Source organism: Melospiza georgiana, chromosome 16 (genome assembly GCF_028018845.1).
Source record: "Melospiza georgiana isolate bMelGeo1 chromosome 16, bMelGeo1.pri, whole genome shotgun sequence".
In the NCBI taxonomy this organism is placed as follows: Eukaryota; Metazoa; Chordata; class Aves; order Passeriformes; family Passerellidae; genus Melospiza; species Melospiza georgiana.
The window spans coordinates 12,851,488-12,877,260 of NC_080445.1; the positions used below are offsets into that span (position 1 = coordinate 12,851,488).

At 41.0% G+C, this 25,773-nt stretch overlaps 1 protein-coding gene across 2 annotated transcripts in view; it reads right to left on the reverse strand.

The window, feature by feature from the left end:
* The window catches only part of RBFOX1 (RNA binding fox-1 homolog 1), a 1,171,935-nt gene that overhangs the window by 803,798 nt on the left and 342,364 nt on the right, over positions 1–25,773 (reverse strand). The gene's annotated exons all lie outside the window — the stretch shown is intronic.

The following is a 25,773-nucleotide window of genomic DNA, read 5'->3' on the forward strand; positions in this document are numbered from 1 at the left end:
CGGGGGGAGAGCAGGGCCCGAGAGGCGGCTCCGCTGCGCTCCGCCCGGGAGCCCCGCACCGGCCGGACACGGAGCTCCGCGGGGCGGAGGCGCTGCCGCTCGCCAGCCGGCGCGGAAAGTGGCTCGGCGGCGGCGGCGGGCGGAGGTGACCTTCAAGCCCGGCGGGGCGGGCTGGGGCGGGGAGCGGGAGAGCGGCGGGGGAGCCCCAGCGGCGCTCCGGGGGAGGCGGCGGCGGCAGCGGGGGCGGGATGCGGGATGAGGGATGCGGGCGGCCGGGGGGAGCGGGCCCGGGGGGAGCGGGGGGCTCCCGGCTCCGGAGGCGGCCCCGCCCGGCACCGGCGGCCGCGCGGCGGCGCCCGGGAACCCGCGGGGCCGAGTGGGGCCCGCCCGCACCTCCGGGCTCGGCTCCGGGCATTGCTCCGGGCAGAGATGCCCACCGCCGGGCGCTCCCCCGATCCCGAACCTTGCCGGGGCAGCACCGGCGGCGCGGCCGCAACTTTGCATCCCCAGGGCTCGTCCCGAAGAGCTGTGCTTTCCCCCCAGCCCGAACACACACACACCAAAGCGGCAATTGCTGATTAAAACGGTGCCCTTGGCGATCCCCAGCCATCTCTGCCTCGCTGCCGTCCCTGTGCCCAAAGGAAGGCAAATCTTGCAAGAATTGTAATGCTCACCTAAAGAGAAGAGCATCGCAGCGTTCCTAAAGGCATGGATTACTGTTAAATGAGGCTGACAGCAGTTATTGACGAGAAAGTTTTGGGGCGAAAAATAAACATCAAGAGCTGTCAGAACACTGCCTTGTCCTTCTCAATACCTTAGGTATTAGGTCTGTAGTGATCAAACGTTTTTGTGCTGCTCGACCTTCAGCTACAATAAATTAATGCCCCTGGGACTTACTCCAACATGTAACTGGTATCAATTACAGACGGGAGTGTGAGGATCAGACAGATGTGCTGCCTCCTGTGGGGTAATAGTAGGGACTTGTTTCAAGCATCGAGATGGAAATGCAAAGCAGTTATCAGGTGATAACGAGGAGGCAAGCTTTAAATTATAGGCGTGTGGTCCCTTAAAAAAAAAGCTTCATGTGAATAATCTCCCTATAAACTTTTTCATCTGTGCAGAAAATAAACACAGCCAAGTCTTCGTAAACTGAGCTGCAGTTCCCACATGGATCATGTAGAGAAGCACATATCAAAAGCACATATCTGTATCCCTCTGCCTCTCCTGACAGATTTGGGGCTTGGCCTATTTCTGCTGCTATTTTAAGGCCCAGGGTGTGATCCTGGATCCCCTAAACACGGAACTCAGAACGGCTCAGGAGGGTTCCTCTACCAAGGCACACCAGTTTATGAAGCTGGATCATTTCAGACAGTGACTTCAGAATTTATCATTCCTCATCAAACATGAAGCAGTATTTAATGGCTGGAAAATTTGACTGCACCTCATTAAAATCTGTCAGATTACTGAGAAATACAAAGTTACTCAAAGATTCATTCTCAGGATCAAAACTCAAATTATCAAGTTATCCCCACAGAATCTCTCAAAATTCATGTCCCACTCTATAGTCTGATCCCTGTGAAGTTCATATAAAGATCCTTGGATGGATTTCAAATCCTATGGGTTTCCTTCATTTTTCTTTTCAGCCTTCCAATTCACTCCAAAATCAACACAGAGAGGGCAATGGGAGGCCTATGTCCAACAAATGTAAATTGGAGGTCAAAACATTACACTGAAGTTCTCCAAATCACTAAAATATTGTTTTACACTTGGTAACTGATTACTCTGCAGTTCAAGATATTTAAAGCCATATTCACTAACCCCTCTATGAGAAAGTGATACTGGTAGACAGAGAGTAGAAATGAGGCAACATTTCATCAGCTCTTCCTTAATTTGTATATTTAGGCCCTCTAATAAAATAATTTTCAACATTTTGATGAAATATGACTGACTGCATCGATAGGTTTGCCATATGGGCCAATGCCTCCTGCTTTGTCAGCAGATTTTAAAGACTGAGCTAATAAAAAAGAACCTGAAAAAGAAATGCCCATGAAAAAATATCCACCCTTTGATGCCATATGCTGATGTAGTATGAAGTAAACTTTCTTCCTGGTGAAATTGTTGCCATTAGGTTATTCAGGCTAAATGCTGGCTCACACAGAGGTGACCACTGAGTGACTCAGAGTCAGATTCTCCTGCCCCTACACTCAGTGACCATGCAGCCCCAGGGTTATTAAACACAGCAAGAAAGGAAAGGCCATCCAGTCCCTTCCCACGTGAAGCAGCCCAGAATTCCTCTCTCTTCTCCAAATATGTGACTTTCAAGGCAGCACCAATGCAAGGATTTTTAGGTATCTCAATTTCTTTCCAAACCTGACCTGTAGTCTTTCTGTATCCACTCACCTGTCTGGACAAAGCTGGCAGTCTCCAGAATGAAGAGTTTAAAACAATTAAAATTATTTGAAATTATTTTAAATTTATTATTATTATTTTAAATTATTTTAAACTATTAAAACTATTTTAATGTAAAATAATTGAAAATATTTTAAAATAATAAGAAGCCTGAGCTCACACAAATGAGCTAAACCAAAATCCATCATGAAAGAACAAAAATCTCACAAACTAGACATATTAAAAACTTTTCTTTAGGCTCTCAAGCATTCCTGTTGAGTAGTGAATACTCACTGGAGTGTTGAGAACTACTCACAGGATTAAAACCAAATCAGGTGCAGGTGTTGGTGACTTTGATCTGTGCTTGATTAGAGAATCAGGTGTGTGCTAAGTGACTGCATGAGAGCTTGTCTTTTGGAGTCTCAACACCTCCATGCTCTCCTTTTGTACCAGCCCTGTCAAAAAGGTTCCCTTGGCTTGTTTTTCACATCTGTCTTCCCTTTGTTCCCCTCACATGAAAGAACCCTGAACTGCAAGTCAGATCTGTCTTGAAAGAGCTCCTTCATTCTCCAAACTTTGCTGTGTGTGTGATACAGAGGCTCCCAGCTGGGGTTACAGTTCTGGGGGAAGAAATAACTTTGGGTGAGAAGAACGGAGCAGAGAGAGCAGCCAGCAGCATCAGTCTCACATGGGCAGGGACCAGCTCCCAAATATTTTCCTGTTTTCTGCTCCAGAGCTCCAGCATTTCATTATTTCCTTTCCTAAAAGCTCTGATTCCAAATGTGCCTGTGCATCTCTTCCACAGGAACCACCTTCAGAAAGGCATCTTGATGTTTATTCATCTTCGGAATAAACAGAGCATTTAAAGCATTGGATAAAAAATAATCTTGGGCATTCCACCCCAAAGTTATAATTGTGTAAAGCATTGGATAAAAAAATAATCTTGGGCATTCCACCCCAAAGTTATAATTGTGTAAAGCATTGGATAAAAAAATAATCTTGGGCATTCCACCCCAAAGTTATAATTGTGTAAAGCATTGGATAAAAAATAATCTTGGGCATTCCACCCCAAAGTTATAATTGTGTAAAGCCACAAGTCTCAGTCATTTCTGTAGGAAATACAAAGAAAATACACAAACTTAAGTGTCATTGTGAAGTCATGCAGTTCAAAAGTTGCTTCAGAAGGAGACATTTTCCAATGTAATGTAAATTATCTGTGGGAAGAGAAAAAAATTAAGGACAAGTAGCAAATGGCTCCATTTGCTACTTGCTTCCAAACATAATGTTTGGAAGACACCCCTGGTCAGGGATAAATTCTTAAAATATTTTTTAAAATTTCTCTTCTGAATAAAAGCCTATTTCATGTTTTTCTTAAATTTGGAAACCTTTTTTCCCTTATAGTGAAATATTTATGTATTTATTTCCAGATTTGGGAACTGGTGTGAGGTTGTTCTAACCAAGAGATCTCAAGAGCACAGATCTGTAGTATATGGGAGAAGAATTGGAGGTGAAAGAGGATTTACTGGAGAAAATAATTGTTCTTAACAGCAAACTAAGCCAGTGCTGTAGATGCTGTATCAAAAGAAAAAAAATCAAGAGAAAAGGAGGAAAAAAATATTTAAAATAGTCAAATATCAAGCTTCTGGGGGAAGATATAAATAGATATCTTCTGTAAGGAAGATATAAATAGTACATATATATTTAATGCTTTAAAAATTCATATTGTATGTGCAGCAAAGACTATCTCCAGCACATCCACATCAACATCCACAGTGATTTATTCCTGCTGGAGGAGGCTGCTCAGGCCATTACCAGTGGGAAGGGAACACAGAAACCATTGGCAGTAAAATTTGTAGCTTCAGGGAAAGTATTGGTGGTTGTTGCGGATGTATCACAAATTTCAGTGCCACAAACACCCCATGAATTGTCTTCAGAAAAAAATCTGCAGAAAAAATCTTCATAAAAAATCTGCATTGCTACAAAGCTTGGTATTAATAATGCCTTGACATCAACCCTTTGGACACTGGCAGGAAAAGCAGCCTTAAATACTCCCTGGGTTCTTGAAATTCATGACAAAAAGGACACACAGACATAAGGAAATGAACAAATTACCTTCAGCACAAAAGGAACATGAAAAAAAGAAAAGGAAAAATATGTACCAGTCTGTGCATGTGCTGTGCTGATGGTGTGGGGTTTAGTTCAACTTCAGATTTCTTAAATTCTTTTTAATTCTTGGCAATTTATAGTGTGTTGAGCTCGGTTTTTATGGAGTGGATAAGGACATTGTGTGTTTATGTGTGGGGTTGGATTAATGGATCAGGTTAGATTGAATTTGTCATTTGCTTGGGCTTTGTGTATCAAATACTCTGAATAGTTTAATGTTTTTGTCTCCATGACAGAACAAAGAATTGGTACCTTTTTTGTTCATATAGTTCTACTCAGGAGAATAATTTTGGGATTTTTGGCCCATACTTTTTAAAGTTATTATTACATTTAGGTTTCAGATTTCAGTCATACTTAATAAAATGAACTAAATTGTCACAGAGATTTAACATTACTTAATTAGAAATTCATAGCTATTTAGTAGAATCTTGGAGTAGAAAGATAATACTTCTATTTTTAATGCCCTAATAGCAAAATCTTCATGCGGTTGTATCTACATATCTATAAATTCAAGAGTTTCCCACTTATTTCCCTGTGATAAAACATTAATCCCTTTCCTTTCTCCAGGGAGCTGTAATTTTCCTCTCCCCTGACTTTGACTTAGAGCATATGCACAACTTCTCTCAAAGAAAACATCTTGAAGGAGCAACTGCATGCCCTGCTCCCTGGCACCTGCTGATTTTTATCCATCTCCTTTATCTCCAGGTTACTTTGGGAGTGCCCTGGGGCTGGGGGCCGTTCAGGTAGGGCTGATGGCTCATTGCTTTCTGTGTGCTGGAAAGGTCAGGCTGCTGCAGGTGACCTTTCTGCTGGGAAAGCCTTGCTGCAGCCCTGGGAGCTGCCTCTTTGCTGTCCCACGTGGAGGGAGTGCTCCGCACGTTCAGCATCATCGGGTTCTGCGCTGCCCTTGATCTGGGAACTGGAAAAGGAGAAACTTCCACAGACACTGAAGGGTTTGATCTGCAGCGCTGGGAGAAGCTTGGATTGGTGTGATAATACAATACGCAGGTATTAAGTAGAAAAAAATCGTAATTGTGTGTTTCTATGAGAAAGTTGTAAGTAAAAATATGCCTTAGGTAAGTGAGAAAATGCATTGATAAGATGGTGAAGGGTTTATAGTGTTGGGGTGTGGTTGCATAGAGCAAGCAAAGAGTTTAGAAGTTAGAATAGAAGCATTTGTGTGCATGTGAGACAGAAGCCTATTGTGTCACAGACATCTTTTCATGAAAATCCTTTCCTTGGGATTTTTTCCTCCTGAGAAGCTGAGAGGCCTCAGGAACAAAATGCAAACAATGGTTATCTGCTGCTGTGGAATGCAACAGGTGCATCTGGGATTGGTCTCATGTGGTTGTTTCTAATTAATGGCCAATCACAGTCAGCTGGCTCTCTCCCTGTCCCAGACACAAACCTTTGTTATTCATTCTTTTCTATTCTTAGCTTAGCCAGCCTTCTGAGATGAAACCTTTTCTTTTAGTATAGTTTTAATGTAATATATATATAATAAAATAATAAATCAGCCTTCTGAAACATGGAATCAAATCTTCATCTCTTCCCTCATCCCGAGACCCCTGTGAACACTGTCACACTATTGGATGAAAGTATCCCCAGTGCAGCAAAATTAAGCAAAAGTGATAGGTCAGAAAAGACAAATAAACCTTGTGGCATCTATCCATTGGGTTAGAAAGTTCCATATTGCCTTGTAACAAAGAAGTTGTGAGCACTTTGAGCTATGGCTGGCTGCTTGCTCTCACAGATCTCACAGCCTCTGAGACTGATGTTTGTGTAAGCAATAAATCATTCTTAGCCCAAAATTAGTTCCATCTCTTCATTAATAGCAGTGATATTAATACCTTGCTGTTTTCACTTCCATTTCTACTTAGGCAGAGCTCTGGAAGTGTTGAAAGGAATTGTTGGAAGCAATGACATCAGGTTTTTCTTTGTGGTTGGGACAGCTGCTACTGAAATAACCAGAACTGTGGAAATGTTTAACCCAGTGAGATCTCCAGCTGCCTCCTGAGGATGCCACCAGCCCTTTCCCCAGCTCTTCACCAGTTTCCTTCCCTGGGCAGGACAACAATCCTGGGTTTCCTTGAAAAAGAGCTGCCAGGCCCTCAGCTGTGAGCTCAGAGCCTGAGCAATTCCATGGTGGCCAGCAGGGACCATGCAGCTCTTGGGAGCAGCTCTGTCTCTTAAAAGAAATAAATAATATTTAATATATATAAATATTGCAGGTGCTACACAAGGGGCTGTGCAGCTCTTGTCATAAATAAGGGAACCTTGAGGGAGCAGAGGAGGAGTCACCTGCTCGGTGATGGTTCCTGTAGGAGCTGGAGAGTCCAGTTTAGCAATTCCAGAAGACATTCAAGGTCTGCTTGGGGCTGAGAAATGTCTTTAATTCTTACATTGCCACAGCACGATTCAGAGCAACTGAACAATTGATAATTTTTATGGTTTCTCCAAGTGCAACTTTTTTTGATTGTGCCACAATTAGTAAAATATTTCATGGAGAATCATTTGTACAGGTTTGGATGTACTTTTTCCATACCTGCAGACTTTGCAGTTCACTCTTTCTAGAGCTGTATGATCACACTGGCACCTGTGACACCCTCAAAATGTGCCAAAATTTGCACCACAACCTCAGACTTTTCACCCAAAATTTGAGGAACTCATTGACATGTGCATTTACATTTTAGAAAATTTAAAATTCCTTTTTGCACTGTTAATTGAAGTACTGGAAGACAGAATTTGGGAAAAAACCTTTAGTGAAGACTATTTGATTCTCAATCCCCTCAACTGAGTTTCTAACAAGTCTTTGTAGTTCATTAGCTGCTGCACCTTTGAATTATCATCTGCCCCTCAGTCTAACAGCATTTGAAATTAGTCCAGAACTGAGGATCCCAAACCCTGGAGTGTGGACTAACATAACTAGAAGAGAACCACTTGCCTAACATCACACATGATTCTATGTTTGCAGCAGAGAAAGGATTTAAAACAGGGTCATCAACAACAAATATCAGGGAAGATACCGGTTAGCCAAGAAAAAGAAATTCCCTGAAAAGAATGAAATATTTTCCAAACATTTCATTTGTGAATCCATATTGCTTTAGATAAAGAATCAAGCTGGCAAGTGGCCCATTAGAAATAAGAGAGGGGAAAAAACCCACAGAGGTGTATCCAATCACTTTTAAGGGTAGAAACTCCCAGAAAATCCAAGAGCTGCAAGGATCAGATCTGCCAAAATCTCTGACTTTTGGAGTTAAACTACAGTTACAGAAATAGGTAATTTATTTCTAGTATTTTTATCACTAATGTATTCACATCTCCGCTCTCATATGTGGAATATATATTAGATTCATAAAAATGAATTGAAATTTACTATTTCCTGGATTATCTTATTCCAGTTAAACCCTTGATTCCTAAGGCAATTGCTGAAGATAAATAGAACTTCATGAATTCTTCATAAACTGCACAAATTCACCAGCTAGAGATGAAAAATGTAAGCCACACAACCCTTCATCTGCAGGCCAAAAAATTGGAGTCCAGGTTTGAGATCAGCAGCGCCCAAGATCCATTTTCATCTTATCACCTGAAGGCTTTCTGGTAGCATTTGTGAACTCAGTTTGTTCCCCCGGCTCCATCTCTGCAGGCTAAGTGGCCACATAAATAATTCACTGGAACTTGTCAGAAACAAGAAGTTGTGAAATGTAAAGTCCCCTCCATCCATCCAGCTGTATAAGCAGCACACAGGAGCTAATTTTCTAACCTTTCACCAAGCTGTGCATGGAACTAGGCACTGAGGAGTTCTTGCACATTTTTAATAAACCAAAGCTCCTCAAATATCAATTCTTTCTAATAATACATTCCCTAGAAATACCACTTTTGAGGTTTTTCTGTTCTTTATTGCAGAAAAACTTCTCACAGGGACCTTTTGGCTACACAACTGTTACAAAAAATAGCTTTTCCTGAACTGAATAACTTTGGTGTTCTGCTGTTCAGGGGAGTACATCAGAGTCAGACTTAGCTGAAAGAAACCATAGAGGGGGCAGGGGGGACATGGCACTACTTATTTTGGGGTTTTCATGGTTTTTTGCAGTGTGAGTTAGACTATAATGGGATTTTTAATGTCATTTGGAACCATAAATGTTTTTTAGTTTGAATGAGAGAGAAAACATGACGACCATCCTCACCTTTGTCTTGGCAGCACTCTGGCCATGTCTCCTGTGAGAACATGGAATAACAAAATCATGGAGTGGTTTGGGTGGGAAGGGACCTTAAAACCATCACACCCCACGGGCAGGGACACCTCCACAGACCAGGTTGCTCAGAGCCCCATCCAACCTGGCCTTGGAATGTGGCACTCATACTCTGGAAAATTCGTTCTCCCAGGGTTTTTCCTCCTGAGAAGCTGAGAGGCCTCAGGAACAAAATGCAAACAATGATTATCTGCTGCTGTGGAATGCAACAGGTGCATCTGGGATTGGCCCATGTTGGTTGTTTCTAATTAATGGCCAATCACAGCCAGCTGGCTCAGACTCTCTGTCCAAGCCACAAACCTTTGTTATCATTCCTTTCTATTCTTAGCTGGCCTTCTGATAAAACCTTTTCTTCTATTCTTTTAGTATAGTTTTAATGTAATATATATCATAAAATAATAAACCAAGCCTTCTGAAATATGGAGTCAGATCCTCATCTCTCCCCTCATCCTGGGACCCCTGTGAGCACCATCACAGAAATGATGAGCCCAAAGTGACAATAATCATCCTGCAATCCTGCAGCAACATCACCTCCCTCATGCTCTGAGACACACAAAAGGGCTTCTAACATGTATTTACAGCCAGCCAATGGCTACAGAAAATATCACATCAATACACAGATCAAGCTGATGCTTGAGATGACTTTCCAAACCACCTTTGCCAATTTCTTTCTGCAAATAAGGGCTACATGTTAATTGCTTTAAATATTTTAAAGGATTAAGCAATTATGGGGTTTTATAGAATAGAGTCAATAAAAAGAAATACTCTCTTTTCAAGTCTACTACATGAACTTAATTATGAGATAAAGTGTTAATGATGCTGTAGTAATTTTACACTGTGGACAAGGCAGATGTAGAGGCTGGCTGGGCCTGTGATAACAGGAATTTCAGTGGGAGTTCAGCTGGGCACCTGCTGCTGCAGAAAACCCCCCAGGTTACAAGTCATTCCTCGAGGAAATGAGTTTTTCAAGCTGGCATAGCAGCAAGAGCCAAAGGGCTTGATCCTTTTCAGAATGAGAGGTAGGAGCCTAAACCACTTCAGAATTCTACAGGCTTTCTACAAAAACTCACTTGATTAATCTCTAGCAGACTCTGGAAGGTTGTGACTAACTGTGAGGGGCCACTACTAATTTTGGTTATTAACCTCATTTGATAGAAAGATAATCTGTTTCTCCATTAACGTTAATCCCTTTAAAATATTTCTAGTGCTTCTCCCATTAATCCATGCCCTTTATTTGATTGCAGGGGGACTAATTGCAGAGTAAGATAATGGTTTGGATGAGTATGTCTGGCATAAAAAGCCCCCAACAACTTATCTTTAAAAAGATTTTCTTGAGAGAGAAACACTTCAAAACTTTTATGTTTCCTAGGCCTGGAAAGGGGTAGGCTATGTAGGGATTCCTAGGTTAAAGTCTCCAGAAGCATCTAAAACCAGAGTTTGTGGTGTATTCTTACACCAAACACATTTAAAATCCTTCAGCACTATTCAAATAAAACAAAAACTTGATGGGTAGAGAACATTTCACCTGAGAAATAGGTGTCAGTAACGTGATTTCTGCTCCCTTCTTTGTTCTGAATGGAATGGGAATTGGAAACCTGCATTTCCTGGGATTTGGTCAATCTGGGGACATGGTGGTGTAAATATTTAGCTCAGTTAATAAAACAGATGTAACACTCTGGACCTGGTGCCAACAGAACAAAGACCTTGTCCAAGGGCCATTGGTTTCAGCAGCATTTGGGGAGTTGGTGTCAGCTTCATTTTAAACCCAGCAACAGAACCATCGATTTCATTAGGCAGGGAACCATGAAAAACACACAGAAATTGAAATTGATTTGGGATGTAGAAAACACAAATTTGATAAATTGACTTTGGGATGTAGAAAACGCAAAATTTTTGGTGAGATTCCTCCCCCCCCGAATTTCTCATCCACGCTCTCTTTCACACTGCCATGTGAAGAGCTTATGTTTGGACTCACATGTAAACCTGGAAGGTTTCCTGTACCTATGAACTGCTTCCTCAGCATGCAGGAGACCATGGCAGAAACTTTCATGAGGGAATTCTCAGGCAGAGCTGGGAAGGTCAGGACCAAAGCCTCATCTCCCAGTGCTCCGTGCCTGATGTAGTACTTTCCCAAAGGGATTGCACAGAGCATGCACAATACAAGGCAGAGGATCCCTGGTTCATATAAGCTGTTTCTAAGCCTAAATTGGCATAAATGGCTGAGTAAAGTGAATGGGGAAGAGCAAACAGACCCCAAAATCTTTCCTAATGACCTCTCCTGACAGATGCCACCCCAGCTCTCAGAACCACATAAAGCAAATCCAGCACAGCAGTGAATCCTGGTAGGAAAGAGTTTGTGGGATGATAACATTAAATTATATAATTTACATTTTTGATGAAAATTGTGCAAACCAGCTCAGGTGAAGTCCTTATTCATTGGAAATTGCATTATGTGCAGCATCCCCCAGGTTTGTCACCAGAGTTGCACATTTGCTGTCACTCAGCAAATGAATTTTGCATTTCCTGCATTTATTTGTGTCCCACAGCTCTCACTGACCCTGTCCCTTTTCCCTCTTTCTGAGCTGACCATGGCTCCCAAAGTGTTTTAGAGAATATTGTGTCCTGGTTCTGTACTAAGGATAGTAAATCTGTGTTTAAAAGAGACATTTGCACTCACACCAACAAAGCAAAATGAATTCCACAACAGCTAGCCTCTGCCCATTAGATTTAAGAATCTATGCAGATTCTCCAGTGAGGCATAATTCTTCTACAACACTGAAAAAATTCCTCCCCCCTTACCCTTTTATTGACTTTTAATGCCTTAAATATAAAATTCTAGCACTCAACCTCTTTCTTTATCTACACCTTTCCTCATTTCTCAATTTCAAGCAGCAGCTTTATTCCCTTGTATTTTATTCTGCTTTATATCCTTCTTTTCACCAAGCCACCTCTTATGAACTGTGTGCCAAGAGTGAAGGCTCCACCCTTTTCATCACCCCTGGAAGTTCAGGAAGTTTTGAAGAGGCCTCATGATTTATGTATTTTCATGGAGCATTCTTCACCTCCTGCAAAGTGTCACAAGATAATGAGGTGATGAAAAGTTTGTGAAAGGGGATGTAAAAGGCCACCTGTCAGACATCACACTCCAGAAATGCACCCAAAAGTCCCCTTTGGGCTCCTTTTTTCCAAACTAATCCAAGGTTTTCAACTAAAATATCACAGCTGGAGAAGACTGGACTTTACCTGAGAAACTTTGATGTGAATAATGTGTTTACTTTATTTTTGTTATCTTTAGTGGATGTTGTTCATTTCTACCATGGTAAATATTGAAATCTCACAAACCTCACAATTTCCATAATATTGTTTTCATAAACTTTTGCAAACAAAGCTCACAAGTCCCATGAACCATCTAAAGTGAATTTTTGAGCCTAATAAGGCCCTCACAGACCTTTGAAGAAGAAGGGGACGTGAAGGAACCCACAGAACTTTTCCATAATACCCACCAGGGTCCGACCCAGGTAAATTCAAGCTGGTGGTGAAATTACCAGATTGGTAATTTCACCAATTAAATTGACAACTTGGCCAGCAGGCTCAGCTCTGAATGGAGCCAGTTCTGGGGTTATTTCATAGCCTTTGACAGCAGCACATTAAAAACCACCTTCAATGAACAAACAATTAAAACCCTTCAGAGATTTAGCAATGAACAAGAGGAATTTGCTGTCCTAAATCAAAAGTGCAGTTATATGTAAAATTGAATTTCTGCATTTCATTTTTGACAGTTTTTTTAGAAAGCAATTCACTACGCATTTGGAAACTGGCAACTACAAATTTAGGAAACATTGAAGTATTAAAAATTGCTATTAGACAGTTTCAAATGTTGATCATTACCTGGAAATCAGATTAAAAATGCCCAATTATAACAGAAACTCATTTCTAATATATTTTTATTCACCATCATCCTTGCTTCATGAAATCTGATTCCAATCTGAGAAGATTCTGCCTTGTTGTACCTGCCAGGGCAGACTCAATTTCTTGCAGCCATGGCTGTGCCCTCACAGCCAGTTTAGAACTTCATCACACTGTCCGAGAATTCCTATTTATATAAACATCCCTATATTTATTATATAAATATCCCTATATTTATTATATAAATATTCCTATATTGATACAGCTGCAGAAAAATCAACAGTTCTGCAACAGAACTGTTCTGCAACACCTTCAAGCTGTAAACTTGCTAAAATAATGAAAAAACTATCTCATTATCACATTATTAAAATACATATACTTATATGTATAATATTATATTATTATATATTATAATATTATATATAATATATATAATATTATATATTATATATATATAATATTATAATATTATATAAGTATACATATACTTATATGTAATACCACATTATTAAAATACATATACTTACATCTGCTCACTAATAGTTTGCAATTCTGCCAAGGTTTACACTCACGAGCAAAACAGCTATAAATTTCAAAGGAATTTACAATTATTTTACCACGGCCTGTTAATAATAGCCAGACCATTCTATGAAAGTAATAGAGCAGAAAAATAAGGCTATCTCTTGTCTCAGGTCATATAAACCATCATTTAAAACCTATCAGTGTGCTGCGGTTGTTAGAGGCAGTGACACAGGACTAATTGATGGTGACCAGGCAGAAGGCACCCAGCTGGAGCCATCCTCCCCAAGAATCAATGACACAAGGGTCACCTCGGCCGGGTGTGCCCTGCCAGCCCCGGCAGGAGCGGCGCTGGCTGCTGCCCCCTCTCATCCCCTGCCCAGGGAAGGGTGGAGCGGCTCATTAAACTGAAATTATTCAGCATGGTGGGAGAACGGCCCGTGCCGCAACGCTCCTGGTGCAGAGGTAATGGATGCATGGGAGGGAAGCTCTTTGAGGAGCTGGTTACCAAAAATGAATGCAGAGCCCGTAATATTTTCTGAAAAATCAGTGTCACCGTAATATTTTCTGAAAAATCCCTTCGCCAGGATTTCGTCTCCTGGGAAGCTGAGAAGCCTCAGAGAAAAATGAAAACAATAATTATCTGATTGCTTCTCCTGTGTTTTGCTGCTCTGGAATGTGGCTGGAGATTGTTTACTAACAGGTGCATGCTTGATTGGTTTCATGTGAATTGTTTCTACTTAATGACCAATCACAGCCAGCTGTGTCAGACTCTGAGGAGAGAGTCACGAGATTTTCATGATCATTCTTTGTAGCCTGTCTGTATCCTTTCTCTATTTTTCAGTATAGATTTAGTATAGCATTTATCATATCATATAATATCTAAAATAAATACAGTAAAATAAATAAAATATAATAAATATAATAAATATAATAAATAAAATATAATAAATATAATAAATAAAATATAATAAATATAATATGATAGATATAATATAATAAATATAATAAATATAATATAATATGTTATTTTTACTCTTTGGCCAATCAGGGCCAAGCTGTTTCAGGACTCTCTCCAGAGTCACCAGTTTTCATTATTATCTTTTTAGCATTCACTAAGTATCTGTTCTGTATTATTTAGTATAGTATAGCATTCTTTAATATAATTTAGTGTTATAAAATAATAAATTATCCTTCTGAGAACATGGAGTCAGATTCATCAATTCCTCCCTTCATCTAGGGAACCCTGAAAATAGCACAGCCCACAGGGGCAGATCCCCCTCTGGTGCTCAGCTCTGGGGATCTGCTGCTGCTCAGCTCAGGAAAAGCAGAAATCAGGAAAACCTGTCCTGCAACACTGACACAGAAATTTCACTCTCTATTTAAGCAATTCAGGACTGCTAATTTGTCTTTGCTGCATGGTTCCAATCTGTCCTTACATTGCTCCACCTTCATGCCATGATCCCACAAGGAGGTTCCTAAAATATAACTCGAATGAACATAGAATAGGAAAACTCACAGGAAAATGAGCCAAGAGAGAATCATAGAGTAGTTTGGGTAGGAAGGGACCTTAAAGCTCACCTCATTGCACCCCCTGCCATGGCAGGGACACCTTCCACTGTCCCAGGTGCCCAGCCTGGCCTTGGGCACTGCCAGGGATGCAGGGGCAGCCACAGCTGCTCTGGGCGCCCTGTGCCAGGGCCTGCCACCTCCAGAAAAGGCAAAGCCCAGTGGTCAAGGCCACCCAAATTCCATTTCTGTAGAGGCAATTGCCCTTTGTTACACACAGACAAATTATCCAAGGGGTGGGAAGCCTCTAGGAGAAGGAGAAAAATAAAATTATGTTTTCTCTGAAAGCCTGCGCTGCCTTTGACAGTTCCTAGAAATGGGAGATATCAAAATTCACGTTCCATGTAGGTGCTTGGGTTTGTGCAGGCAGCCAGTCCAGGTAGGCTGGGTTGTTCAGAGAGCAAGAGGTGAGAGGAGGAACCATCCCCTTGAGCTTCACCCCAACAAATGGAAATGCTCAAAGAAAGACTTGATTTTGTGGGGGTTTTGTTTATTTGTTTGGGGGATTTTTGTCATTTGTGTTTGGTTGTTTTTTTTTTTTTTTAAGAAAACTTCTGTGGTTGTCACTAAATCTTGTGGTTTCTACACAGGGCTTAGAGTGCAGCAAGGGCACAAGTCTGCCACAGGAACCATAGACATTGGCAGCAGTTCCAGTTTGCCCAGCAGCAGTGGCAGCCTGCAGGTCACTGCTTTCTCCAGTCCTTCAGCACTGATTCCTGAGTCACACACAAGAAATTCACCACTAATTCCCATTTAATACAGAACCAGTAACCAGTTTAGCTTGCCAATATTGCACAAAGGAATTAAATATATTCACTGGGAGAAAAAAATATATTAAAAAAACAAATTGAACCAAGGCTGCAGGGGAAGCATGAGGCACTAACCCCTACAGTAATCCTAAGGCTTCTGTCCTGTTCCCACTGATAAATTTATTACAAATGTGTAGCCATGAACTGCAGCAGAAAATTTCATGCTTATATTGATGAGATTAATGGACTATTATCTCATTTCCAAGATTACTTAGAATTGATTTTATGGCTCCTTTCCTCTCACGGGTTTCAAGCACTGATTAAAGAAAGGCCTTGGCTATAAAACCAGAGCCTGAACTTTGCCAGGTTTGAACTGTGTTTTCATAGAGGCTTTCTTGCTGGAAGCACAGTCACATCTAAAGAAAACATTTGTAAGAGCAAAACCCACATTTTTTAATATTCTTCCTTTTTTTTCTCTCTTTCTTTGGCACCAATATGGTAATAAAAACCACATTTCTGTAGTATTCTTCCATTTTTTTTTCTTTTTCTTGGGCACCAATAAGCTCTGGGGAGGGCAGCAGCAAGGAGCCTGGTGCTGAGGCTGTACCCCAGCAGGGCACCATGCCAGTGCTGCTTTCCCTGGGGATATTCAGGGTAAGGGACTTCCATGGTGATTTCCTCAAAGCCAGCACCAGCACAACCCCACAAGAGAGAAAGCAGCCCTGCACACTCTGTACTGACTAGAAATGACACTCATGTGGCAGCAGCAAAGCAGAGAGCCTGGACTTGAGATCTAAAGGTATAATTATGCTGTAGAGCAAATAAATAATCAGAAGAAATGGCATTTATGTTACTCTAATAACAAAAATGCCATCTGTGTTACTCCAAATCCTGCCCAGCCATGAACCACAGCCCCTTCTCACCTGCACACACAGCTTGGACATTCCTGCTGCCTTTGGGGCTCTCCTTGTCTGCGGCTGTGGTTTTAAAGTGGTGCACAGCTCCACTGATTACAACTGGAACAAATGTTTTGCTGACTATTTTCATCCAGAAATTCTAGTATATCATTGCTAGCTGATAGAGAAGCAGAGTGAAATGAAAATGTACAATGGAACTACATTCCCAATATGACCATAAAGAAAATCACTGTAATATCCATCTGGTCCTATCACATATTTGGCCAAATACATTCCTTTCTGTAGTACATTGTTTTTATTTACTTTCTGTTACACAAACACACTAGAAATGCTTATAAAACATGTTCCCTTTTCTATTTCTCAGCATACAATCACAACTAGTTTTAAAAGTAATGCTGAAAAGAAGCCTAAAACAATGGTTAGAATAATCTCTTTGAATTATCCTCCAATATATTTATATACTAATACAGACCTATGTTTATATAGCTGTATACTAATGTGGTCCTATTTATAAAAATAACATTTTTTTCAACCAGTTGGAAGAAAGTTGGTTCTAGGAAAAACACCAAATTTAGGAAAAAAACTTGAAAGAGAAAGGTTGCGGTATTTTCTGAGTCCCCCATCGAAGGGAGGAAATGATGAATCTGACTCCATGTTCTTAGAAGGCTAATTTTTTATTTTATGATCTATATTATAAAAAAGAATGCTATACTAAACTGTACTAAAGAATAGAGAAAGGATACAGACAGAAGGCTAAAAGATAATAATGAAAACTCGTGACTCTCTCTTCAGACAAACACAGCTGGACAGTGATTGGTCATTAAGTCAAAACAATTCACAGCAGAAACCAATGAAACAATGACCAGTTGGTAAACAATGTCCAAACCAAAGCAGCAAAACACAGGAGAAGCAATCAGATAATTGTTGTTTTCATTTTTCCCTGAGGCTTCTCAGCTTCCCAGGAGAGAAATCCCAGGCAAAGGGATTTTTCAGAAAATATGACAGTGACAAAAAATGGGGCAAATAATTTGCATTTTGTGCCAAAGTTCTCCAGCCTCAAGGGTTTGAGCCCCCTCCCAGTTCAATAGGAGAAGGTTTCTCAGCCCCCATCCTGAGGGGGTTTGCTCTGGTACCCCACAGGAAGGTGTTGCATGGCCCAGGGTGTCCCAGCAATTGCAGCTGGCCAGGTACAAATTCCCCTCCTTGAGCTGAGCTGGGAATAAATCATTCCACAAACACACCTAATCCAATTCTGCTCAATGGCTCAGGCAAATTGAAGGCAGACAAGTCTATTCAGAACAGGCATCCGAAATGAATCTCACATATAAAATCAGTCTAACAACCTAAAAAAAAATAATGCGTTTGGTGACTCATCTGGATGTCAGAACATCCAGAACTCGGGGAAGGGAGAGACTGGAATAACAAAGTCCTGAGAGGTGCAGGGCATGTGCATGCAAACAGCTGAGGGAACGTCCCCACACCTCAGCAAACAAACAAAGATTCCAGAGGGCAGGAGGACACCAGGGAAGATGCAAGAAATAAAAACTACTCATCAAAGTCTTGCAGAAAAAGTTTTCATCCTTTTCTGTACAATCCAGGATAAAAAGACTTGGAGACATAGAAAGCAAAAGTACATCAGAAAAGTATTCTTACTGTATTTCTGAGAGACCCTCACCTTAATACAGTGCAGAGCCTGATAGTGGACGGTATTACAGTCTAGACTCTCCTCAGAGAGCGCTCCTGAGACACAACCTTGCTCTATCACACTTCCCATCCCTTCCACAGAGCAATCACACATACCATCCTGTCATTAAATGACAAAAATTAACTTTAAATTCAGCCTACCTGACAGGAAAAGAAAAAAAAATTCTAGAGTAAAAACCTTGATTTGGCCAGACCAGTCTGATAATGGAAAAAATGCCTCCCTCCTAGAGGCAAACTGTGATCAATGGGAGACACAGAATCTCAAAGATCCAGCCTTATTCTAATTCCAGGGATGTAGAACAGTGCTCAGGGTTGAAAAATACAGTAGAACTTGCTAAATTTCTGAGTCTTAACATTCAGCCCTGAACTCTCCTGTACTCAGAAAAGCTCTGTCCTTTAAAAAGGTGAATATTAAATCAGACATCATTTTTTCAGTCCTTATTTTGACAGAATTCCGAGCCCATTACTAGCAAAGAAAATAACTGAATGTAAAAAAGGCTGCAAAGTTTTAGCTGGAAATTGTCTAGTGAAACAAACCCGAGCTCTGATTGTACCTTTGAATTACGTTATTTTTGTCTGATTTAGAAGAAGCAAAAATAAAAATTACAGTGCAAGGTCAGCAGTGAATGAACAATGAAACAACGCCTCTAGATCCATGCTGAAGCATAGGAGAAGACGTCTTCAGCTGCCAGATTTTTCTAGAGTAAAAACTCTAGAAACACTAGTGATGGTGGGTCAGCCCACTCAGTGATGGGCTGACATTGCCTGGCTGCCTGAGGCCCACCCAGCCTCTCTTTTCCTCCCCCTCTCCATCAGGACAGGGGACAAAATAAGATGGAAAAGCTCAGACAATCAAAATTAAGACATTCCAAAATTGAGACTGTCACAGGCAAAACAGAGTCGACTTGGGGGAAGTCAATTTAATTTCTTGCCAATTTGAATGGTGGGAAACAAAGACCAAAGCTAAACCACCTTCCCCACCAGGTTCTGATTAAAGTTAAAAACAAAGGTTAAACCACTTTCCATCCTTAATTTTTTCCCCAGGTTCCACTTCAGGCTCCTCTTCCTCCTGTTCCCTGGAGCTGCTGCAGGGATGGGTATCAGTGTTATGATCCCCAATGGGTGGGAAGAATGATTGGCCTCTGACTCCATGATATCTGAAGGCTAATTAATTAATTTATAATACTATATTATACTAGAACTATATTACATTATTTTACACTAACCAGAACTATCACTAAATGTAGAAGGGACAGGGGGTAGGAGGGTTGGGATGGACAGAGATGAGAGATCTCTGCAGCCAGGGCTTGGAACTTGTGGTTTATTGCAAAGGGCCTGGGTGCAGGGCCCTGCTGGGAGCTGCCAAACACAGCTCAGAGCAGTAAAGAAAAGTAAAGAGAGTGGGAAAAAAGATGAGAGGATAAGAGTGTGAGGTTCCTGTTACAATACAATAAATAATCTTCTCTGCTGAATATTCTAATTTTCACTAACCAATCTACTACAAGATACAAGTCCTATAGCATTTATATACAGCCTATAAGAATCATTACATCACCATACTGTGTTACATTTTAAACTCTATAAACTCCTCTTTGGGCCCCTTCTGCCAAGCTGTAGGGTCTGCTCTGACCCTTGGGCCTGTCTGCAAGCAGAGGGTGTTGTTCCATCAAAAGGGGATCACCTTCAGCCAGCCACACCATTGTTTTCCAGTTGTTCAGTAACTGAGGGATCTCAAAGCTTGCTTTCATTTCAATCTCACTTATAGCTTCCATATTCTCAAAATCTTTTGCCAGGCAATCATATTTATAAGGCTTTCCTGTTTTGTCTTCGCCAACAACTAACTAACTAACTAACTAACTAACTAGAAAACCCATGACTCTCTGCCCGAGAGCCCTGAGACACACACATGGATCCAACTGGTCAATGAATCCCAAACACCATCCCCAGAATCCATTCAAGCAATCACCTGGGGTAAACAACCTCCAGAACTCATTCCACATGGGCACAAACACAGGAGCAGCAAATGAGATAACGATTGTTTTCCCTTCTTCTCTGAGGTTTTCTTGCTGCCTTTTCCAGAAGAAATTTTTGGGAAATTGTGCCTTGCTTTTCTCAGCGAAGAGGACTGTGGTTACAGATGGGCAGAGCACTGATGCTCATCTCCCTCTGGTTCTTTTCCCCCTGCTCAGGCAGCTCCTGCCCTTTGCTGCTCCATTCCCTGGTGTGGCTGATGCTCAGCCCTGACTGCACTCGCGGGCTGGGAGTGACAGAGCCAAGCAGGGAGTGCCCTGCCTGGTGTGGGCACACCTGTGCCAGCCTAGGGGGGGTCTGTCCCCTCCCATCCCACCAGATGTGCTCACCTGTGCCAGTCCAGGGGGGCTCTGTCCCCATCCCACCAGGTGTGCTCACCTGTGCCAGTCCAGGGGGGCTCTGTCCCCATCCAACCAGGATGAGATAGTAAATACAGGAAAAGAATTTCCATTTGATATTTTTGCTCTTCTTCATATTGAGAAATTTCGTAATTTCTTCTAGTCTTAAGGCTCAATTTCCAAGCACCAGAAATTTTATACTTCTGAGGCAGGGATTTGGGCTCAGATATGTCCAAATAATTTATATTTTGGTGGGCACACCTGTGCCAGCCCCAGGGGGCACAGCAGGGCTCTGTCCCCTTCAATTCCTCCAGGTGTGCTCACCTGTGCTGGTCCAGCAGGGCACACCCAGGCTCTGCCCCCATGCCAGGGTGGCTGCTGGCCAAACCCAACCAACCACACCACATTTTCTGATTCTAAGACTCCTGAAGAGCCACATGCCCAGGATTCCTCCCCAAGTGCCCTAAACATCAGCTCCTGTCACCTTCTATTTTTCTATTTTTATTTATTTATTTTATTTTTATTTATTTTTAACAACTTAATAAAATTTAAACACATTTATTTTTAATACCCTCACTATCCATTCTCTCAATTCCTTTTTTCTTAGTACCACAGACACAGGTTTTCTTTGCAACCATCTCTTTTGGCAATTCTTTCTCTCCCTTCTGCCCTCAGCCACATTGCAGCACAGCTTTCTCCCATTTAGGGAGTCCAGGTGGGCCTGGCAGGGCTTGAGCATTGCCTGACCCTGTACAATAACACTTCTCTCCAGAGGCTCCTTACATTTATTTTATTAGTCCCTGGTACTGATTCAAGTAAACACAAAGGAACCACAGGGCAGTGGTGAATTAGAATCTAAATTTTAATTCCTGTTCTAGATTCTTGATTGGTTTTATTTCACTAGAGGCAAGCTCTCAAGACATAAACAGAATTAAAAATGCATGGACTGAACTTAAAATGTAATATAACAAATGAAATGCAATGCTGTTACTTAATAGCCTTGGCTATTGAAAGTTCAAAGACAAACTGTATTTCAATTATAAAATGAAACATCGTTATGTTCAAAGGAAAAACATCCACTGAGACACGAAACCCCTTCTGGAGATTTTCTTGTACTATTTCCCTATTTTTAAGCCACAAACTCCAGGGGAGGTGCTGTCACACATCAAACCCATTCAGTTCACCAAACCAGGTTATCAAGGTGACCTAATTTAATCTTCAGCTGATGGGGACATTCCCATGAAAGACTCTGCAGTCTCCAATGGCTTACTGGGGCTGAGTCTATTAAGTAAAGAAAATGAGCAGAGCATATTTCCTTATATTCTTAAAATATCTTAATTACAAAGAAATTAAGAGACACTCTTTAGTGTTTTAGAAGCACTGCCAGCTGAGGTCAGCTCACCACACCACAAATATTTAGGGAACATTTACAATTTCAATGACTTGCTAGGGAATGGCTTGATCCCAGACTTTCCTGGTGCAAAAATTAATCCACTTAACCAAAAAACTTCATTCCTCTGCCACTTTATAGGTGAAGAAAGAAAATGGAAAAAGAGAAAAGGGAAATTCTTTGCTTCTTGGATGGCTCTTGCAATGTATAGCACAAAAACTTCATTCCTCTGCCACTTTATAGGTGAAGGAAGAAAATGAAAACAGAGGAAAGGGAAACTCTTTGCTTCCTAGATGGCTCTTACAATGTACAATACAAATATTAGCCTGTGACTGTTATTTAAACTCTGATACATGGTGTGACCTGTACAGGAAAAGGGGTTTGGGGTGATAAATCCATGTTTTGTTTTGTATCTGTTCCAAATCTCTGTATTGTTAACACACACCAAAGCAGTTGCTCACCACAAGCAGAGGTTGAATGGCTGCCAATGAACAATTAAAAGCATTTTAGTTGACCAAGCTTGCAATTTAAATTGATTCAAAGCCATTCCCACTGTGTGCTCTGAGGGAATTGAAGTCTGCTGCAGATGCTCTCTTAGACAGAAACAGGACAGGCATTTGTGTTCTTGTTTGAGCCATAAGAAGTTGTTTTACTCTGTTTATGCTGTAAAAATCCATCTAAGCAGGATTATTAGAGGTTGGTGGAGTGTCACACTCTGCAAAGTCACTCTGGCGACAGCAAACTGCATCAATGGATTCAGCACTCTGCCATAGCATGGGGAAAATCTGATTTCCAGCTGCAGCATGGATGGGATTGGGAAAATCCCAGGAAAGCAGTGTCAGAAGGAGTGCCAGGAAAGCAGAGGCTGGTTTCAGGAGGTGATTTTAGAGCTCAGCTTAGAAGAAAAAGGTGAAAGCTGAAAGTCAGTCAGTGCTGGTATCCTGGGCCACCAAGGGGGATCGGAACCTGAGCTGGGGCTGGTGCTGAACTGACAGGACCTGGCTCAGTTCCTCTCTTGGATGCTGGTTTGTAGTGGCCATAAAGATGATGAGGTGATTCATGGGGAGAATTCCTTCAGGGAAACATGCCTGATGCTGTTTTATAGCTTACAAACCACTGGGGAAAGTCCATAAATTTAAATTGCACAGTGGGGAAATCTTGGGCTATAGATCAAGTCTACATCCAGAGTTTCCCCTACAGCTGACTACCAACTTCCTAAATCCTGAAATCCTGATTTTCTACTTTCCCTTTTTTTTTTCCTTCAATAAGTAATTCTTAGCTTTTAGGAGAAAAATAACCTTTAGTAATTCAATTTTTCTACTTTATTTTTCTACTTTACTTTTTCCCCCTGTTCATAAGACTGCTTCTCCATTTTAGTTGGCAGGTCCTGTCATTCCTATCTATGTAAAAAAAATATTTTTAAAAAATTCTTTTTTTTTCTGGTATTAAACAGGATCCCAGCAAGTGTGTTGAAAATGTAAACTCTACCATTCAAGACCCAGCTCCCCTGTGCTGCCACTTTGTTGTTGGGTTTGCACCCAGACCCATTAGAACACTGACAGTGTCCAGGTTGTTGCCAGCCTGCTGCAGCAGCACTGGAGAAACAGAATCCTCTGCACCTTTGAAATAAGAAAATCAGACCTGTGTGCTACATTAAAAAAAAAACAAAAACCTTTTAACTATGCTTAAATCATATTTATAAGTGCTTAAATAATTGTTAAATAAATTAAGCAAAGTTACAGCAGCACATAAGAGAATTCTTTAGAAATGTTCAAAACAACAATGTTGTTACTGGTGGTAATCCAGTATGGCTGGATGCACCAGGGTCAGCTTTTATAGACAAATTACCTTTTTCATTGTCACTTTATTCTCCAAATATTCCTTTTTGAAGCACACATTTCTCTGAACTAGCAAACATGTTGCAATATAAGCAGATGACACCTGTGTACTTTGCAGCTGCCCAGCCTGGAGAAACACACTGAGCAAACAACAAACACAATCTGTTCTCCTGCACCTTTAAGAAATATAATTAAACCTGGATAAAGGCAGTGCAAAGCAGGTAAGGCTTTAGCATTTTTTTGCTCCAAATGTGGTGATTTTTTGATAAGAGTGATTGATTGTGTCTGGGTAAGTTTGCTTAATATTTGCTGTGGACACTGCCTTGACTGGAGCTCAATCAATCACCTGGAAAAGGAAATCAGGGCTAATGCACTAAAACAATATCTGTTATGCACTCAGTTCATCCATCACAATCCTCCTGAGCAGTGTCAGGAGCAGCCCTGTCAGGGGCTGTGGGTTCACAGAGGATCTTGGAGCTCGTTTTTATTCTAAAAGAGATTTCTTGTTCAATTTTCAATGTGCAGGAATCACATTCTGCACCCCGAGCTGAGCTACGTTAGGAATTTGAAACAAATCAAATGCAGTGTACCTGCTAAAAATTTCCAAATCAAAACCATGTATTAAAATCCATGAACTTCAATGTTGCAAAATTTAACAGCAGAATTCCAACAAGGCCACATTGTCTCTTAGCTTGGGTGGGTTTTAATTCCCATCATTCACCTCAGTGCTTTTCTTAATAACTTCCTTTTTTTTTCTTTTATTTTTTTGGTAAAAGGGACTGTTAAACTTAAATATGTTTTACATGCAAAATAGTCTAATTTCTTTTAATTCCTTATAGGTCACAGATAAGCTCACACCTACAGGAAGGCACATAAATTTTCCAAAACAAGCAGAAAAATAGAAATAATTTTAACATATCTGAGCCTACATACCTGATTCAGAAGTATAAAATTTCTATTTCTAGTGCTTGGAAATTAAGCCTTAAGACTAGAAAAAATTATGAAATTTCTCAATATGAAGAAGAGCAAAAATATAAAATGGAAATTCTTTTCCTAGATCTATTATCTCATTCCTCATATATAAACATTTAAAATTTAAAAAATCACCAGAAACTTGAAACCCTGAGGGAAGAGCATTCTGTACAAGCAGAGCTACAGGACAAGGCCCTGCTGTTCTTCTCCAAAATTCCTCAGAGCTGCTTTTAGCTACCTGACATCAGATTTTATCATTTGCTTTTGGACAGAAACCAACATCTGACTACAAGTAATGACCCCTTTGGTTTTTTGTTACAAAATATCTGTCTTTTAAATTAAAATATTAATCTCTAACGATGCCATGAGTTTCTCTTCTCTGTAAAAAGGGAGCACTTAAAAATTTGTAAAACTTTCAAGTCCCAGGTACCCACACCAGAACCCTGCAGCACATCCTAAGCACAGGCAGAAAACAACTGGAAATATTCTAGAAAATGCAGATTAACAGCTCCTTTGACATGAATTTTGCTCCTTTGACGTGAATATTTAGAGAATAAAGCGACAAGGAAAAAGGTAATTTGTCTGTAAAAGCTGACCCTGGTGCATCCTGCCACCATGGATTACCACCAGCAGCAATATTGTTGTTTTGAACATTGCATTTCTAAAGGCTTCTCTGATGTGCTGCTGTAATTTCAAGCACCCAGAGTGGCCCCACAGCATTTTCCTCCTGGAGGACGAGCAGGGCCAGCCCTGAGCTCAGCTCTGTAAGAGGCTGGGGGAGCCTTGGCTCATCCCCAGTCACCACAACCATGAAGGGAACCTGCACCTCCATCCACGTCATGGACTGGGTGTGTTACTGATTATTTATTGACAGCAGAGCTTGGATTGCGTGTTTAGAGCTGAGTGTTTGGAACACATGAACCATAAATGAAACAGAAATGGAGATCTGCCAGCTGAAATAGTCCCCAGAGGAAGGGGCAAAACCCTGTGGAAAGCACCAAGGCTGAGCATAATGGCTTCATTTGCCATTTCTCCA